At 41.4% G+C, this 7500-nt stretch overlaps 1 protein-coding gene across 6 annotated transcripts in view; it reads right to left on the reverse strand.

The window, feature by feature from the left end:
* grb10b (growth factor receptor-bound protein 10b) overlaps positions 1–7500 on the reverse strand; it is a 69540-nt gene that overhangs the window by 17890 nt on the left and 44150 nt on the right. The window contains exon 1 of one of the 6 annotated variants that reach the window (XM_020656957.3): positions 1–7500. This exon is cut by the window's left edge and continues 1794 nt beyond it; it is cut by the window's right edge and continues 3349 nt beyond it. The exons of the other annotated variants lie outside the window; for them this stretch is intronic. The gene's annotated coding sequence lies outside the window, so the exon portion shown is untranslated. 6 annotated transcript variants of the gene reach the window in all.

The following is a 7500-nucleotide window of genomic DNA, read 5'->3' on the forward strand; positions in this document are numbered from 1 at the left end:
AGAGAGAGAGAGAGAGAGAAAGAAAGAGAGAGAGAGAGAGAGAGACTGTCTGGTGACACACTGCAGCAGAATGTGCACTATGAATGCTTCCTACTGTTAACTACATATCTAGCCAGCACAGCTGTTTCTCCCCCCCACACACCTCCTCACATAGACCAGTACACACACCCTCGTCTACGTCACAGTAAGTCAGCCAGAGGGGAAAGCCCCAAGGAGGCAGCACACATCAGAGATGCTGCAATACAAGTTTTTGAACTCAATAATTATTAAAGTTACTAAACCTGTTAACCACAGACCTTTTGACATAAGACTATAGATACACATAGACGTCTAACTTTTTGCCACAGTTCGGAGAAATATGAGTACTGCTATGTTTAACCTTTGCTGACAATAAGTCAACAAACCCTGTGTTACCTGACCTGGCTTTAAAACTGACATAACTGCAGGATTATCTTAACCCTGAGGTGGGGTTATACAACAAGTTTAAGTCTCGTTAGTCAATTCTAATGTCAGGCTCCAAAGCTTAAAGGTTAGTTCAACTCAGATGTAAAACACATTGTTAACCTCATATATTGTCATCTCATTCTGTGATGACCAAAAAGAACAATGGTTAGTTATTTAGTTGTAATTTCTAGATTCGGGAAAAACTGCACATAATTAAATAATAAGAATAGAAAATTCTGAATATAATGTAAAAATATGAGGGAAATAATCCCCACTGACTATACTATGTTCAATCAGCAGGGCAAAAACATAACACTGCAAGCTCTAAAATCCTATTTGACATACAGCATTAACATAAATCCTGTTTAATGATCTGGTTTAGTAAGGAGTTACAGTCTTATATGAACAGGGATAGTCAGATCTTTAGAGGTCGAATTCAGGCTGAATACATGTGCAGTATCCCAGGTCAGTCACTGATATGTATATGTAGGCAACAAATTGTGGAGCATTAATTGTAGAGGATTCAAGAAGAAGCTCAGAATCGTATGGTAGTTTAATTTGAGATGAACTTAAAACAGCATCTTAGTTTCTTTGGGGATCTACTTAACTCAAACAAAAAACAATTGAAGGAGGAAATACATTGTGAGAGCATAAAGGCAGGAGATGCCATCTCAAAAAGTAAGCAATAATAAATAATAACCAACTTCTGATGAAATAAAATATTATAAGAAAAACAGCTCCTTAACACATTAAGGTTTGTATGTGCCACAGGTGACTTTATAGGCTGTCTAAGCAAATGCTGCAAACAAATAAAATGAACAAACTAAGTGTGGGATATGGAAATCTTATCTTTCACTGTTGGAAAATTATTAGACTGCCACGTGAGTGAAAGGAATGAGATAGCAGATAGAACTGACAGCGACATGACACATTTCAGCTGACCTACTCTACTTCTTCATCGTCTTAAAGGAGAAGACGTGTAGGTAAAGATAAGAGAGAAAGAAAGAAGTAAAGAAGGGGAGAATGAAGGCATTAAAGAAAGACATAAATGATGAATGAAAGAGAAAGTATTATGGGCAGAAGAAAAGCAAGGAAGAAAAGACACAGAAAGAAAGTGACTCAAGTATGGGAGTTTGAAGCAAGACAGGAAAAAATGAAGGAAAGTATAAAAGGAAGTAAAAAACGATTCCTAAAGATTTATCTGTATCTTCGATGCTTTTAACCGTGTCCTCATTTAAATGGAAGAGCAGAACAGAGCAGGGCCTCTCAACCTCTGTGATGACTCAGGTCTGATAACTTCCTTGTGATGTAATCCCCTAAGGAACGACTGAGAGCTTCAGGCAACTCAAACACACACACACACCCAAAACACACACATACCATCAGACACACAGGCACCCAGATGTTCATACATGAAAACCTTGAGACATATTGGACATTTGGTGTATATTATAGTTGCCACACACACACACACACACACACACACACACACACACACACACACACACACACACACACACACACACACACACACACACACACACACACACACACACACACACACACACACACACACACACACACACACACACACACACACAGTTCAACAGAAACTAGATGGGGCTCAACGAGACAAAGAGAAAGTAAACTGCGCTGTGTGAGAACGTGCTTTGTGCAAAGTATTTACACAAGCGTGTGTGTGCACGTCTAGCAACTCACACGCATCCATCTCTCTGAGAATTGGCTGCTGCTCTATTAATAGTTCCACTGGTATTACGTACACATTACATGCCATTACATCAGATAGGAGTTACTGTGGGAGATTACGATCCTAAAAGACTATTAGCCATTAGGCATACACTCACACTTAAAGGATCCATTACATGCAGGCAATTTGAAGCTGTTTAAAAAGGGAGACAACCTGGATAATGAGCGTAGGGGAGAGAACAGTCAGTGATGGTAATATTATTAAAAAAAACATTATAAAAGACTGCTAATCACATTTATTTAAAACTAAACATACATGTTCCAGACAGTGTCTAGTCATGTCACATAATATGCAAATTCAACCCTGCACCTAAACTCTTCCTGGAAGATTGAAACAAAGGGACCATTCTAGCTAATGAGCATGTACCTCAGGACCAAAGCCATGCCTTGAGGCCACCACAGCCATTAAAGGACATCTACCATTCAAGATATCAGCATCCAATTGTTCAAACTCTTCTGGTACCATTACAACAGTTGGTGCTAAAACAAGGAAGTAAGGTGAAGAAATTGACTGGAATTGATAATATGTAAGAGCAGTTTAAAATTTGATTTTAACAATATAACATGATATTCAAAGAGCCCTTGAGTAAAACTAGACTTTATAAGCAAGCAGTTACACCAAGTTACAAGCAACAGGCTCTAGGGGAAAATACCCGGTTATGGCAGGAGAGGAAAATCTACATTTCAACATATCTTGATCAGATTTTAAGATTTTAGATAACTTCCTTTTCACAAACAATGTAGCATTGTCTTGGCTTCACAAATTTATTGAACAGGGACTTTACTTGCCTTCTATATCGGTAGATACAAGGCCCTGGCTTATAGCAGGTCATCAGTCTTGCCAAAACAAACCCCTCCACTGTCCACATTTAGCTTTATCTGCTCCGTCGCTGCCCTACAAAACCTCTTTACGTCTTGCCAAAAAAGAACTGTAGCCATTGATAAGCTGATTTAGCTCACACGACCCACCCCAGCGTCATATTCCGAGTAACAAGTGCCCTCTATAAAGCCCTGCGAACTGTAATATAGGTCTGTGTGTGGTCTCGGCCGCCCCCTGGAAGCTGGCATCCGGATGATGAGATGGACACACACACAAAAAAAAGCTGAATGGGTCTTGGACAATTGGCCGTACCCGCTCAGCGCCTGTAGTCAGCAGAGGTGGGAGGCGTGAGCCAAGAAAACTCTGCTGACTCATGAGGAAGGGATGGTGAACTGTCCCTTGTCATCCAATTACTGGGTCAAATTAAGACCCAAGACATAAAGGCCTATCTGGGCTCAGTGAAGCAAAAGATGGCAGAAAGGGATTTGGTGGGCAGTGGACAGGGGGGGAGGGAGGTGGGTGGATAGGGGGAGTGATGGTATAGAGAGAAAGGTAGGCGGGTAAAGATGCCCAGTGAACACCAACAATACAGAGTCATGTACAGTGGAGGGCTGCCATCCCTGCCCCTGTGCAGCCATGCATTAGACCGTACACTGTATATTGTGTAGTTAGTTAGCCCACAGAGCCTGCTCTGTCTGTGAGGGATAATGGAGCCCTAACACCCACTCAGGATCACAAAGTTGAAGGTCGGAAAATTTTGGAGCTGAGCCGGGTCGAATTTAATTAGCAAAGGAGGTCCTGCAGCACAGATTTAGGCCAGAGTCTTAGAAAAGCCATGAACATTACTGTTATACAAAGACAGAGTAACCAAACAAAAGAAGAAGAAGAAGTAATCTCAAGGTAGAGAGGAGGTTAAATGTCTATTTTAAGTTGCGTCTCGGTAGCCTAATGGTTATACTGGTTTGACAGTTGTGGATTCTATTCCGACAAGTAACTTCTGATGCATGGTGAAATCCCTCTATCAGGGGCACTTGATAGCCTACTGGTTAAGTTGTGTTCCCCATGTACAAAGGCTGTAGTCCTCAAAGCGGGCACTCTGGGTTCAATTCCAACCCACGGCTCTCGTTGCAAGTCATTCCTCCCTCTCTCATCCCTTTTTCTGACTTCATTCGCTCTCCTCCTCTACATTAAAGAGCCCATATTATGCCCTTTTTGGGGTTCATATATTTAATCTATGTACCTACTAAAGTATGATCACAATAGCTAAAGTTTGAAAAAAGTGTCTGTTTTCATGAACTGCCGCTCCACGCACCGGCTCGCTTCGACTCTCTCTCTAAGGCTCTGAAGTGCCCACGTTCAGAGTCCCCACGTGTGCCAAGTCTGATCTGATTGGTCTGCCGATCCACTCTGCCGTAATTGGTCAGCTGCTCAGCACTGTTCTCGGAAATGTCCCGCCTCTTTTACCATATTGGGAATGCAGCCACTCTGGCTCCGTCTGAGGGAGCAAAAACATTAGCACCTTAGCACTACTGTGCTACCGCAGGCTACGGCATATCGTGGGCGTGCTACAGAAGTTAACGGGCGTGCAACATGAGCTGCTGGGCTTGCCACAACGAGCCAATGGGCTTAGATCAGTGATCTCACACTGACAATGACGTCGGACTGACAAATTTTTATCGAGGGGGGCTAGAACCGAGTGTTACATACGGCTAATGCTACAGCTAACAGGAGGAGGTAGGAGAAGCCGCGTTTCCGCGGACTTTGAATTTTTGCAAATAGATGTGCCTAAACATGCACAGGACACTTGGAAAACACACTAAAGAGCATATAAAACCAGAAAAAGCATAATATGGGACCTTTAAAAGGCATAAAAGCCTCCTAAAAATATTTGTAAAAAGAAAATCCCAATATTTTTCTGTCAACTGTCATTAAAACATGGAGAACCATTAAAGCGCTTTATATGGGCTCTTTGATCACACATTTTCTAAACGTATAAGGCCATAATCTATTTTGTTATTTGCCCCCCAACCCCCCAACATTCTTGACCAAAACGTCCATGCGTGTATATATTACTTCCTTTAGAAATAGTAAACATAGCTATGTTCTGTCAAAATGCCTTTACACGCAAACAGAGCGTTACTTATAGGCAACCTTGGCTGGGTAAAGATGATGCAAGTACAGTCTCTCCAGTATTTGCTGTCACTTCCTGCTGAGAAAGACCCCACATGGAGCCAAATATTTTACCAACAGGAGTAAAAGTGGGGGCGGATGCTTAATTGTACACTGGGGGCTGATTGCCAGCAAACCCCAGGCAGCAAATGTCCTTTCAGACCAGTGCTGATTTGGAGCCATTGTCCAATTACAGCAGGAGGGCAGAAGGAGGGGGCGGGGGGAAATGTGATTGGACAAACAAATGATGACATCACTGGCATGATTTTTGATATATCCTGGAAATGTTCCACTGGTTGTACGACGAGCATTGTCAAGTACAAAAAGGTCACAGTTTGTTCAAGTAAGTTATTGAAATGATTCTAGGGATGACTGTTAATGAAACTTCAATAAAGATATGAATCACCAGTAAAAAGAAAAAGTAATAAATGTTAAAGGAAGACAGCAGAGAGGCACCTAAAGGTCCATGTGTGCTTAGGGCGTAAAAAGAAGTCGTCCAGCGTCTCAAGCAACTGCAAACAGTCATTTCCTGTTCAGAGGAATCACAGTATGTCCAATAGCTCTGTACAAACTGTCCCATAACACAGAGTTTTCTCTGGAGATGCCAAGATCACAGTGTCGTCTCTCTCTCTCTCTCTCGGCCTCGCTCTTTTCCTCTCTCCCCTGACACAGATGCCAAAGCCAGCTCTTTGAGTCCAGTTGCTTGTGTGTCTTTGTCTCAATGTTCCTGTGAAGGAGCTTTAAAGCTTTTAAACATGCTCTGTGATACCAAAACTTTGAAGATTAAGGCCAAATTTGTAACAGTATTTGTTTCCCTTCATGTGGCTGTTCATGTCTATATTTCCTCTTTAAATAAAAGGGACCTGTCTATCATGCTTCATTAGGCTTTGTATTCATTTGGTAGACAGAAAAAGACACATATTGGAGTGTTCACTTCCATATCGTCGTGTGACTCAATTTTTTACCTTGAGCTGTCGCTTTAACATGATGTCCAATAATAGTTCTTTAATGGATCAGTAACATTAATAATGCAGAAGTTCATTCAAAAAGGAACATATTTATAGTATAGCAGATGTGCATGCCAAAAAGTCAACACAGTTAAAAAATAAACTTTCATCACTTTTGCTTGATAATGAATGTTATTGCTGTTTAAGCAGCTTCTCAATTTCTCCTCCTGCATATTTCACTTTCTTCCCTCCTTTTCTGCCTTTCACAGCAGCAGCTTCAGAAATCTGAGCTGTCCTACTTTCCCTGAGAGAGAGACAGACAGAGACAGAGAGAGAGAGAGAGAGAGACACAGAGAGAGGAAGAGAGACAGGGAGAGAGAGACACAGAGAGAGAGAGAGAGAGAGACAGGGAGAGAGAGAGAGACAGAGGCAAAGGCAGAAAAAGAGCAGGAGATGAAGTCTCCATGACCTACATGAGTCCAGCAGCTCAGTTCAGTTTAGCCAGATGAAATGCCTACAGGCAGCAACACATTGCTCTCTCTGTGAAACACATGGACACACAAACCCAGATGCATGCGTATAACCTTGTATTTAGGCATTTATGGGTACACAAATTTGTCAGATTAAATTCTATCATCTGCTGAGTAAAATCGTTTTTACATCAATTCATCTGTGCAGAGTCAGTAGTCTGCTCGAGGTAGACAAATGCACAAGCAGACACATTTGAAACTCTAAATTATAGAGACAGATACAGAGACAGAGCAGAGAGCAAACATTACCAGGGATTCCCATTAGCTGCAGGAGTAATGGGATCCTGCTCTATTAGCAGGGTGAAAGTTGTGTCTTCTAATCTTACACCGCCTGCCTTCTGGGACAAAGAGTGAAGGATGGACCATTAAAAGGTGCATCAGCTACAGATCCAGGGTGGTCCTCCTGTCAGGTCCCCATAGAAAGACATTTATTTAGCTACTTTTAATACAGGAAAAAACTAAGGAGAGGGAGAATTACTTTTTATAGTATTTAAGGCTTGTAGTTTCCTGTCATTACCTCAGTAAAAACAATTTAAAATGCTGTGGGAAAAAAAATCCCCTTGTTAATGTATCATGTAAAATGTAACTGTGAAGACATCATTTAAGAAGGTAAAGGACAATGCATGTACATTCAAATTAACTAACTGTACAGTATGCCTTCAATGCTTTTATTTATTGTCATAGATGTTTTAAGGCTCTTTTAGTGCTCTACCTGTCTGTCTGCTTTGAGAACATAGTTTTAAACAAATTTGAAAGTAATGCTTCCCTGCTGGCAAAATGGGCAGTTTGAGATTATACCAGGGTTGTGTATAGTTTGAACACA

The sequence above is a fragment of the Labrus bergylta genome, chromosome 8 (genome assembly GCF_963930695.1).
Source record: "Labrus bergylta chromosome 8, fLabBer1.1, whole genome shotgun sequence".
NCBI classification, from domain to species: domain Eukaryota; kingdom Metazoa; phylum Chordata; class Actinopteri; order Labriformes; family Labridae; genus Labrus; species Labrus bergylta.